This window comes from Rhamphochromis sp. 'chilingali', assembly GCF_963969265.1.
Source record: "Rhamphochromis sp. 'chilingali' genome assembly, chromosome: 17".
NCBI classification, from domain to species: Eukaryota; Metazoa; Chordata; class Actinopteri; order Cichliformes; family Cichlidae; genus Rhamphochromis; species Rhamphochromis sp. 'chilingali'.
The window spans coordinates 12272700-12285517 of record NC_137944.1 but is presented as its reverse complement, the minus strand read 5'-3'; the positions used below and the strand labels follow the sequence as shown (position 1 = coordinate 12285517).

Here is a 12818-nt window from a genome sequence, read left to right as displayed (position 1 = left end):
GGAGCACTAGGTGCGGTGACTCCCAAGCTAGGCGAGTGGCTCCAGCAGATCCCGGGAATAACATCGGAGATCTCTGTCCAGAAGAGCGCAGTCCTGGGAACAGCTAAGATACTGCGCAGGACCCTCAAGCTCCCAGGCCTCTGGTAGAGGACCCGAGCTTGAAGGATAAACCGCCCGCAGGGGCGCGCTGGGTGTTTATATATACATATACACACACACACACAAATATATTATCAAATATAACCTTTAAGGACAGATACTGTTACATCATCCAGCTTCTCCATTGCTCAGTCACCTGCAAGACAAATGTTTACAATTAGTGTTATGTTAAAAACATTTGAAAAGTTGAATCTTAATTGAGTCCCATGAGAATCAAATTGATTCACGTCAAAGAATCGTTTTGATTGTTCAACATTTTTACCCTTTTTAAAGCTATTATAGAAAAGAAATGTCCAGACAGCCCGGCTGAGGTCTGAAAGGGTTATACAATATTGCCCGGTGAACTTTTACTCACCCAGATTTGTGTCATTGAATTTCATCAATAAGATTATGCTGACTAGGGCTGCCAGATCATGCATCCATTGGACGTAAAATGTACAGCTTATTGCACCAGCAGTATCTGCTCTTACATAACGATCATTAGCTTATAGCTTTAAGTGTTTAAGGTATGTGCTAACTAAAAATAAAGGCAAGATGATAGTTTATTACATTTTAAAGAAATTTGCAGATTGCTCATTGCTATCTAAAATATAAAAGGACACCGGAGTATATTCTCCAGCATCTCACACTTCTGATAATCAGTTGTCTGATTGACGTTTATTCAGCTGTGTAAAAACTATAACTTTAATCTCAGCCAAACCAATTTACTCAGGAACAAATAAAATACTGAAAAAAGCCAAACAATAACATTTTTAAGTTATTTAAGTGACTTATATATCATGTTCACCTGAGTAGTGAAAGACGGCGGTGGTTTTGAAAATGGTTCGCCCGGAGTCCGGTGTTCTCACGGCTCTAGTGAGCGTTAAACCCCGGCTAGCTATCGAGCTAGTGGGTAACAGACGTCTCCGAAAACGTCGGAGCGCTTTTGAAAATATGTGGTGTCTTGATAAACTGTCCAGATATTTGAAGTTTACACGGCTACATTCTCGCCTGAAAATATGTTAAACGTTTATTTTGTGACCTAGAAAGAGTAATAAGAGAAATTTTAAAACTAACTAGCTGCCGCCATTTTTGGAAACTGAGCTAGGCCGCGCTATGAATTCTGGGATACAGCTTCTTCTTCTTCTTCAGGGTTTAACGGCAGCTGGCATCCTTGCACATACAGTGCTGCCATCTTCTGTTTCAATTTTGAATCGATACACAGCGCTACTTGTTTTACCAACCAGCCTGATTCCTGAATAACACTGTTTTGAGCCCACTTTAATAAATCCAATTAATATCAAAATATTAATTTAAACCCACACCTTGTGAGGGAATTCAAGCAGCTAGTAAATCAGTCAAAGACAATTGGAAAACCCTGAATGTGGTTAATTAGCTCTCTTGCTAATTGAAAGAAATTCTCAGTGTGCCTATTAACTTAAGTTAATACAAACGGCTAATACTGCCCCTTATAAATAGCATAGCTAGGAATTCTCACAACATTACAGTAGATACTTCACTAAATAATGTTCTCTGAACCACATGCGAGGGCTGCTAAGCTAACGCTAGCATCCGTTAGCATGCTACATTACTCCTTCCCGCGCTCAAATTAAATTTATTATTCTGTCCGCTTGACTTTAAAACAGTGATTAGACTACACACTACTTACATTCGAAAAATTAAAATTGCTTACCTCTCTTTCTTGACGAAGTTTTCTCTCACAGTTTTTCTTTCAATGCTCAGGTGCAGAAGATTCCTGTGACTCCAAATTCAAACGGAGTTGGGTAACAACTAACATGGAACACGAAGGGGGGTGCACATCTCAATTTTTGCTTCTATATACAATTTAGTGGTTTGTACGTTCATAAAACACAGTCAGTATGATAGGTAAATTTCTTCTTCATTGATTTAAAATAAACTCTTATAGGTGTTATTTCATTTTACCTTATTTGTGACCATTTTTTGTTTTTACAGCTCCAGTTTGTAATACCCCCCTCCCCCCATGAACTTGGTATTTCCCAAACTAGCGCGGCAACAGCTCCACACTGCAACATATTTTTTGCTTGACTTTAGTCTAATACAATGGCCTGTTGGAGGTGTGTGATTTGCTTCGTCTTTGTGGCGTTAACATTGAAGTCTCTCTTAAGTCACATTAATACTGCACACAGTCGCAGTCCAGATTTCCGTGTCATTTGTGGAGTCGATGGATGCGCCGAGGATTACCGTGTTTTCAACTCGTTTTACCACCATCTCAGACGCACACATCCACAATACATCTCCACTGGGAACCCGCCTACAGGATGGCTGACAGCTTCATCCGATGCAAATGTATTAGGAGGCGAAAATTTTGGTACAGCCATTTTTGCCGACTATACTGCCGAACCCAGACAAACTGTTAGCAATGGCAATGGCACTGAAGTAGAGCCACCACCACTAGACCCCCCAGTAACATCGGAGGTGTTGGAGGAGGAGCGACAGGAAAGTCAGAACGTGATGGAGCAAGACGCGGCTGAGCTTCAAACACCTCGTCAGAATCAGGTAATGTACTTTATGTGTTTCTGTGTGTACGCGCGCGAATTTTTAATTGTATGTGTGTTGTTTAACCTTAACCAAGCACAGTTACCCCAATTCAGCTTTAGTAAAACCGTAGTAAAGCCTAACTAGAGAAAATGTACTCAGTTCAAGTGAAAATTATAGTTTTAAAGTTATGTGTTTTCTAAGATAAACTACTTGATTAGAATATTTTAATAGGTATGAAGGCCAGTGCTGAATTTCAAATGCATGAATCCGCTGAAATTCAGGCTTGCACAACAATGTAGGCTTAGTTACCATACTTAAACATAATAAATAAACTTATTTACCAGTGTTGTGTACCTGCCTTGGTTGTTGTTAGATGCTCCATGAACCAAGCAGCTTTCAAATTTTTCTTTCAGTTAACTTCAGAGTAGATTCCATAAAGATTGGTTAAGTTTCATTAAATAACTCTTAAATTGTTCATAACATTTGCAGCTTCATTAGCTATCCATTGTAGTATGAATCTTTTAATAGCAAAAATGTACAACAGTTTGGAATATTTCTTTGTTTTGTTTTGCATCTGGTGGAATTTGAAACACATTCTGAGTGAGTCATTTTTCTTACACAATTGTTTTTCTTTTTGTCCTGTAGGGTAAAAGAGAAACTGTTGATCTTGCCAGATGTGCAGCTGCATTTGCTATTGGTGTGCGGGAGCAATGCCACCTATCACAGGTACTGCTTCATCTGATATTATGGGGGTGTCATTGTTAACTTGTTAATAAGTCTGGTTCAATGTAAGGCTGCAACTAATGATTTTTTTTTCATAATCTGTCCACTATCTTTGCAATTAATTGATTGTTTTTCATCGCTGGTTTTATTCAGCTATTACTTTCACCTATATAAGTTATTAAGAACAAATGTACATTACGAAGAAGTTAAGCACAAGAGTTGTGCAGTTCACTGCAATGTATGTAACTCTGGGCACACTCAACAGTTTAAAATAGGCTTAACAGTGTAAAATGTGTTCACTTTTAGGCATAAAAGACAAATGAAGTAGAATTACATAAAAAAAATAAATGAGGTAATCATTTGTTCACTTTTTCTGTTGTAACCTTTCATGCTCCTCCATCTTGCTCGGTGCAATGTGTTTGTGCCACGTGAGTCATGCATGTGGCATGTCATGCAAAACAATGCCAATTATTGGCTGATTTCTTCTTCTACTGCTCCACTGGTAAATTACAACATTCAGTGGCTCATTAATTTGAGCTAAAGAAATAGAGTTGCATTTTGCTTCTGTTATATTTTCTATTTACGCTTTCATGTCTCTGATGTGTTTTTTTTTCCCCCATCAGAGGAGTGTCAACAACATTGTCCTTGGTGTCCAACAGTATCAAACAGCTCTTCTGACGTCCTTGAGGGGAAAAATAAAGACCATCCTTGAAAGGCAACCTGACAGCAATGGACCTTTACAACAAGAAGTTCTTTCAACACTGGACAACTTTCAGGATCCCTTTCCCATATGTGCAGCTTCAAACCTACAGGACCGTGTAACACAGATGCATTTCAACCCTGTCACACCTGAGGAGATCATCATTTCCAATTATGCCTGTAGAGTTAAAAAGGGAGAATCGAGAGTTCTTGCAATCAAAAACAAGTCTTTCTACTACATTCCTTTGATTGAAAGTTTGAAACAGCTATTATCCAATTCAAGACTATTTGACATGCTCAGTACTGGACCTCAGAGTTGCCCCAACGCCAGTTTTTTGTATGACATTAATGATGGAATTATTTTCAAAACCCACCCACTGTTTTCAAAGAAGAACTCTGCTTTACAACTGATACTCTATTCTGATGAGATAGAAATGTGTAACCCCCTAGGGTCACGTGCGAGTGTAAATAAACTACTAATGTTTTATTACACCTTAGGCAACATAGACCCTAAGTTTAGATCAAAGTTGGCTTCCATCAGACTTCTCGCAATCGCAAAGTCTAGGGACATAGATGAGTGGGGGGTAGATATAATACTGCGGAGAATCAATGAGGACTTGAAGTTACTGTACGATGGTGTTATGATTAACACTGTCAATGGGGAATTTTATTTAAACGGAGCAGTTGTTGCTGTGTGTGGAGACACTCTTGCCCAGCATGAGCTTGCAGGATTTAAGGAAGGAGTTGGTTTTGCGTATAGCAAATGTCGTCATTGTGAGTGTACTTTTGATGAAATGCAAGAAAATTTCAATGAACATAGTTTCACCAGACGGACATTGGACGGACACATTAGGCAGTGCATTGAAATAGAAAGGGCAACTACCGAATTTTTGAAATCCTCGCTCAAAACGACTTTTGGCATAAATAGACAAAGCAAATTAGTTGATTTCCCAGGTTTTAATCTCATAGAGCAGATGCCACAGGATATTATGCATGTAATTCTTGAAGGAGTGGCACCAATGGAAATTAAGTGTGTGTTGAAATACCTTGTTTTATCTGGAAATTTGGATTTGGACTTGTTTAATTCTGCCATGCAGAACTTTCCTTTTTCATCAGTGGACATACGTGACAAGCCTTCACCAATTAGTATTGCTACTTTAGCTTCAAGTGACAACAGACTCAAACAATCCTCTGGACAAATGCTTATATTGATCAAGATTTTGCCATTCTTATTGTACAGTGTTGTAGAGAAAAATCCCTTTATCCAGTTTATTTTGGATTTAATTGAAATTGTTAAAATACTTTTTGCCCCAGTTGTGTCTTTACAAACTGTGTCCAAACTAAAAAAAATGATAGAAGATCATCTTAAACAATTCAGGCAACTATTCCTAGAAAAAAATGTAATACCAAAGCAACATTACATGCTGCATCTTCCCTCTCAAATTATTGCCCTGGGACCTGTAATACGTCATATGTGCATGAGATTCGAGTCTAAACACAGTTTTTTTAAACAATGGTCATCCAAATTAAACTTTAAGAATGTGTGCAAGTCTCTTGTAAACCACAATCAGCTGCTGGAGTGTTGCCAAAGTGAAGCAGGAACTGAGCATCCGATATTTGTAAATGAGAAAGAACTAGGTCCTGTATCAGAGGTTGCTAATATGGACCATTTGCAATCAAAGGTTGTAGAGTTTTTGGGGATTGAAGATGCTATACATCATGCCGTTAGAGTAAAGTGGCTTATTTTACATGGAAACAAATACATCTGTGACAGGTCTCTTATACTCATTTCAGCAAATGGTTTAAACCAGTGGTTCTTAACCTTGTTGGAGGTACCGAACCCCACCAGTTTCATATGCGCATTCACCGAACCCATCTTTAGTGAAATTTTTTTTTTTTTTTCAAATTCAAGACATAGATATGTTTTTTTACTGGTGCACAAAATGAGCCGTACATGAACATCACCTTGTTCAAAGAACAAAACCAACACAATGCATGAACTTACAACAAATTACATACCTGCAAATCAGTGTGACTTCTGCTGTTGCCTTTGAGAGACCAGTTCAGATATGCGTGGCTTCACCTTGGCAAGTGCCAGTCTCATGTCATTTTCACAGAAAAGTCTGTTCCTTTTCTTCGTTTTTATGTCCAGCATCGTCGAAAAGGATTGCTCGCAAAGATATGTTGTAACAAATGGTATAAAAAAATCCAGGGCTTTCTTAGCAATAATTGGATACTTGTCCATTTGTCGACACCAAAACGTTGAGAGTGTTGTTGTTCTGAAGAGTTGCTGTTGAACCTGGCTCTGCTGAATTTCAATGATTTCGTCAAGGTATTCATCATTGACATCTGCTGTCTCAACAGCAAACGTGAACGGCTGTCTCACCCATGCTGGATATGACTCTCTTGTAGGGAAATATCTGTCGAGAGACTTTGCAAGCTCATCTAAGTGCGTTGCAATTGTTTGCTTCAGTTCCGTGGATACAGAAACATCTCCGATTCCAGACACATCTTCGACCTTACTTACACAGTTGTCCAGAAGGGGGAAGTTTGCAAAGTTGTTGTTCTCTGTTCGTCGTTTCCATAACGTTAGCTTTTTTTGAAAAGCCTTCAGGTGTTCTTCCGCTTCTATGATATTGACTCCACCACCCTGCATCTGCTGATTGAGATGATTGAGAGCTGCGAATATATCAGCCATGTATGCTAAAATGAGAATGAACTCAGGATTTTTGAAGCAATCTGCATGACAGTGTTGGTGCTCTTGCAAAAACAGGGCTAATTCCACACGCATGGCAAAAACACGATTCAGCACCTGTCCCCGGGATAACCACTGAACATTAGAATGGTACAGAAGTACCTCGAATTCAGAGCCCATTTCTTTACACAGCTCACTGAAGATGCGGTGCCTCAGAGCACTATTTCGCACATAGTTCACACATTCCACCACGGTTTTTAATACTTCTGCCATTTTTGGAGGCAAGGTTTTTGTTGCCAATGCATGCCTGTGCAAAATACAATGAGTCACAATGATGTGTGGTGCATCGGCTTTTACTAGCGCACCAAAACCAGAGTTTCTTCCCAGCATGACGGGAGCTCCGTCTGTACAAACTGCAGAAACCATGTCCCATGAAAGATTGTTGTCTCCGAAGAAGTCATCCACAAGCTTCTTCACATCGGCTGCCTTAGTTGTTGTTGTAAGAGGCTTACAAAATAAAAAAATCTTCTTTTATCATGTCATCTTTCACGTAGCGCACAAAAACAGTAAGCTGGCTTAGATTAGCAACGTCTGTGCTCTCATCGAGCTGAAGGCTGAATTTTGCCGGGCTTGAAATCAGATCGGCGACTACTTGAGCCAAGATGTCTTTACTCATGTCTTCTATTCTGTCACTGACGGTGTCATTTGAAAGAGGAATTTGTGATAATTTACCTTCGGCCGCTGTTCCGAGTATCAGATTTGCCATCTTTAACGCGGCTGGTTTCACGAGTGTTTCACCAATGGTGTGTGGCTTGCCCTGCTTTGCGATCAGGTAAGCAACTTCGTACGATGCTGTGAGGATCGGTTTGTTAACGGGTACAAATCCAAGAGCAGGCAGAGTGGGCCTTTCATCGAATCTGGCTCTCTTCACCTTGAATTCAGCAAGTGTTGTGTTCTTGTATTCCCCGTCTCCATGCAGCTTCAAGAAGTGTTCCTTTAGTTTTGCCGGTGCGAGACTAGAGTTGCTCAACTTGGCGTTGCAAATCATGCAGATAGGACGCTCACTCCCATCACGTTCCGTGATACATGTAAATCCATATTGTACATATTCGTCCAACCACTTTCTTTTTTTGCCCGATATAGTTAGTATGGATTAAAATGTTAAAAAAAAAATCACGCGAAGTACTACCACGACATTCACATGTTGACTACTGCGCGCGCTACATTCCCCGCAGCCCTGATTGGGAGCTCAATCTGCAGATTGAGCTCCTAATTGGAGAACAGTTTGAGAACAGAAAAAACACCCCAGCACAAAAAGCACATGACTGTCAAGACACCATAGAAACACAAGACAGGCAACAGGGGTGGGTAAGGGTAAGAGAGAGCCGGTGTAGACAGCGCATCCAGTCCTGCAGCATGTCTGCGCTGGTCCAGTCGACCCGCCATCTGCCCCGGGAGGGAACAAGCATCAAAGGCGTTTGGAAAGGGAGGGGGGATGAGTGTGTATCAGTGTATGTGTATGCGTGTGTGTGTCCTGAGTTAGCTGATAGAGTGTCCTTCACCCTGCCAGGCTAAGTAAACAGTCTTCCAGCCGACCCAGGTGGCCTTGTGTAGTGGAGGAACAGTCTAAACACAGTCTGTTATCAGGGTGAATTTGTTTTGTTCATATTCAGCCTTGAGACCACAGCTGGCGCCCAAATGGTAGCCGCATGAAATGATGGTGGTTTTTTCTTTAGTCCGAACAACTCATGTGAATTTCAAAGCTGTTCTAGCAGTCCGACACTGGTCTCTCAGTCTTCCGTTGGAGAGCTGTGAGTTTCTCCGAGATGTTATCAATCTTGCGCTCAAAGAGCAAATTCTGAGAACTTACGACCACCGTGAGCTTCTCCAAGATGTTATCCAATTTTCGCTCAGAGGTCTTAGTCTGAGTGTTCACGGCAGCCTCAAGGTTCTCCAAGATCTTATCCATGCTGCGTTCAATGAGCCCATTTTGAGAAGTCACAACCTGTCCCATCGCTTCAATCACAGCGGGCAGCCTTGTGGGGTTTTGAACAGCCTATTCCGCTTTCTTTAATCTTCGATAAGCCAGGGCCAAGCCAGCTCCGATCAGCAAGAACCCTGTTATCATGGTTCCGAAAAGGTAGATATCTTCAATGTCCTCAATCGACAGTCTCGCCAGTTATGCCTCCAGTTATGCCACCCGTTCATGGTGTATCCGGCAGGGAACGTCCCTCCAGGACACTCAGGCTCCCCCGAGCCCAGGCTTCTCGTTGAGAAGAGGGTGTCAATTGCATTCAGGGACCAGTTGATCAAATCCATAATTCCTCTTTTAGGTTTTAGAGAACAGACTGTGAGAGAGTGTTCCAGGGCAAGAGTAGAAAATAGACGAGACTAGACAAGGACACAAGAAGCTAAGCAGGGAAGATAAGGAAAAGGGAGATGAGAGAAGTGCGACTGCCTTCGTCAAGAGCCAAAATTACTCCGGGTGGAACCAAAGAACTCAGATTTGAGCTCATCAGACCAAAGCACAGTTTTCCACTGGTCTAATGTCCATTCCTTGTTTTTTCTTAGCCCAAAAAATCTCTTCTGCTTGTTGCTTTTCCTTACTTGTTGTCTCTGATTCACACATGCTCCTCTGAACAGTTGATGTAGAGATGTGTCTGCTACTAGAGCTCTGTGTGGCATTTATCTGCACTCTAATCCAAGGCGCTGTTAACTTTTGATTTCTGAGCCTGGTGACTCGGATGAATTTATCCTCAGCAGTAGAGGTGACTCTTGGTCTTCCTTTCCTCATGTGAGCCAGTTTTTGTGACTGCACTTGTGGGCGATTCAAAGTTATAGCAATTTTCCAGACAGACTGACCTTCACTTATTAAATTAATGGTGGACTGTCATTTCTCTTTACTTAGCTGATTGGTTCTTGCCGTAATATGAAGCCTAGCAGTTGTCAAATAGGGATGTCAGCTGTATACCAACCTCACTTCTGCACAAAACAACTGATGGTCCCAACCCCATTAAGAAGGCAAGAAATTCCACAAATGAACCCTGACAAGGCACATCTGTGAAGTGAAAACCATTTCAGGTGACTACATCATGAAGCTCATTGAGAGAAGGCCAAGGGTTTGCAGCGCAGCCAACAAAGCAAAGAGTGGCTACTTTCAGGACTCTAAACTATAAGACATGTCAAAGTTATTTATCATTTTTTTCTTTGCTACACAATTCCATATATCATGCTTCATATATCTGATGTCTTCAGTATGTCTCTAAAATGTAGAAAGTAGTAAAATAAAGAAATACCATTAAATAAGAAGGTGTGTCCAAACCTTTGACTGGTAGTATATAACTGACAAGCAAAAAAATAATAATAATTTGATACGTGTAAAAAACATACCCCTTGTGTCAGGTTTATATCATTGTATTGTCATTTATGCTTAGAAATATTTACTCATATATGCTTAGAGTTTTATAATCAATTGCATATTGATAGAGGTGTGATCCTTAGTAGTCTGCAAAGACTTTGTGTGCATTCCAGAGTGTTCTGGCATACACACTCAGATCCTAGGGTCATGGGAAGAGGTCGTATCTTTTCTTGCTGATATACGGTATAGCAAACACATATATCTGTCTTAGTCTAAGTGCCTTTTGTTTAGATGAACTGCTGGACTTCCAGACCAGCAGGTTTAGGGAAGTCGTTTATGGGGTCACATCTTGACACCCCCCCCCCCCCCCCCACACACACACACACACACACACGGTACTCTTTGTTCACATGTGTACCTATGTTAATGAACCTATGCATATTCATGTAACCTCAATACAAGAGCAGTGTTACGAGGGAGCAGACGAGAGTGACTGGGGTCAGGCGAAGGAACGGCGCTTGTCATAGTTCTCTCCCTCGTGCACGAGATCAAAGAGCTCTGCTTGGTGTTCAATGCTTTTGCTTTGTAGTTAAATTGTCTCGTTCCAGCAGTGGGCCTGTGCTAGACAGACCCATCACCTTGTATTTAACATGTGGGTAACATGACTGGGAGAGAGTGTGTGTGTGTGTGTGTCTGTGTGTGTGTGTGAGAGAGAGAGAGAGAGAGAGAGAGAGAGAGAGAGGCAGGGAGATATGAACAAACAAAACTTGGGAATCATCAGAAACCCAATATGATAGTGATGAAGAAAACGCACATCTGCCCTGTATCTGCGTATATATAAATAATTCTGCTGAATCTACCAGCTAGTACATGCATTTACAACAGTACAACAGTTAAATGCAAGCTAAAAGAAGTGTGACTTTAATAGTATATATATACACTAGGGGTGCAACGATACACAAAATTCACGGTTCGGTTCGGTTCGATACTTTGGTGTCACGGTTCGATATTTTTTCGATACAAAAAAAATGTTCATGCCTTTTTAATTTGTCATTTATTAAAATTATAAATATATATTTTAACTCAAAAGTACAGTTTTTAAATTTAACCCTAACCCTTGTGCGTGTTTTTTATTTTGACAGCGAATGCGCACCTGCGGACCACTTATGTGCAGCCCTGGTTATTTAGCTTGTCATATTGCAGCCACAGAAATTATTTTGTCCATGAAACCATAAAGCTGCACTTTCTTTTTGCCTTATAGTCTGATTTGTCATAACTTCTCTGTTTTGTGGTAAGCTTTTCTTTGGCTGTCACTTCTTCACCCTGACCTGTCTTATTTGGCTCAGCAGAACTAAAATATATATCTGTCTGTGAAGGTTCTCAGTCATCCAGGTCATCGTAGTCAAATATAAATCCTGCTGCTTTTACACACGGACTCACATAAGCTCAGCGATTCTCTGCGCGATCAACCTCTCACATGTTTAAGCTGCGGGAGATTTCACTTGTCATGTTTGCATAGTAAGCTAACGATTAATAAGACGATGTCAGAGGAATTGGTGCACAAATTATCATCACTCACAGATCAGTGCTGTCGCTCTCTATACACAGTTCGCACGATTGCAAAGTGAAAGCAAAAAAACAAGCGCAAATTCAAACGCGATTTCAATATGTCACATATTGACAGTGGCTCACCGATGCCAATGACATAATTACCCAGCTACATTTCTGAAAGAATGCAAAAGCATTGACATATATTTTTCCTTCCTACAATAGCCCGACGGGCAGGGAAGAGATAGATTTTGGTAGCCCGACTGAAAAAAATCGCTAGCCCCAGGACGTTAGGCTAGCGATATTGCAAGCCCTGTATCTGATTGAGGAATCATGCATCTTTGGAAAAGAGAGTTTATTACAGAGAAATGGCTCTTTCCAAAATAAAAGCTATACTATCCGCTTCTTCTGGGTTATATTCTCAGCAGCATAAGGAGAATCATGTGCTAACAGCTGTCTAAATGACTCGGCTAAAGTTAGTAGCATGCTTGTTGTTTTTGTCTTTGCACTAGGATGATGTCGGCGTAAATGTGCAGTCATATTCGTTGTGTTCCCACTAGTGCTTTCAGGTTAATCTCGTTGAAATGACCTTAACACCACAACATGGCAAATCTCCGTTAACGAGCTACCGCCGATCGCCCCGTGCATGGGGCTAGACGGCCAACACGTTAACGAGCTAACTGCGCTAACACACTAGTTCCCACCCATGTAATTGAGCATTGCATGGCACATCCAACATACTGTTTTACTTTAGTTCATGACTCGCTTATCTTCAGGGTCATACGTCACATGAAAACCAAAATAATTCCAAACGCCAGATCTGAATGAGGGTGGGGGAGGTGCCCTGCGCTCTTCCTTCTGACTATGCTGTCTGTGTGGAGCGCTCAGTGGATCTGCGCTCGACAGTGCAGCCTAGGCGGAGTAGTCGAACGCAGATTCACTGAGCGCTCCACACAGACAGCATCGTCAGAAGGAAAGTTGATAAAATAAATTACAAATGTTGTATTGTTCGATACATACGCGTACCGAACCGAAAGCACTGTATCGAACGGTTCAATATCGATACGAATATCGTTGCACCCCTAATATACACAACTAGTATCACGGCAAATTGCTCCACCCTGTTCATCTGCATGA

General features: G+C 41.1%; 1 long non-coding RNA gene across 1 annotated transcript; it reads left to right on the top strand.

Annotated features, from left to right (window-relative positions):
* The first annotated feature begins 1948 nt into the window (after positions 1 to 1948).
* Positions 1949 to 4342, top strand: LOC308384741. The gene is made up of 3 exons (XR_013969388.1): positions 1949 to 2676; positions 3304 to 3384; positions 4005 to 4342. It is a non-coding gene; the product is annotated as an uncharacterized lncRNA (long non-coding RNA).
* Positions 4343 to 12818: the final 8476 nt, after the last annotated feature.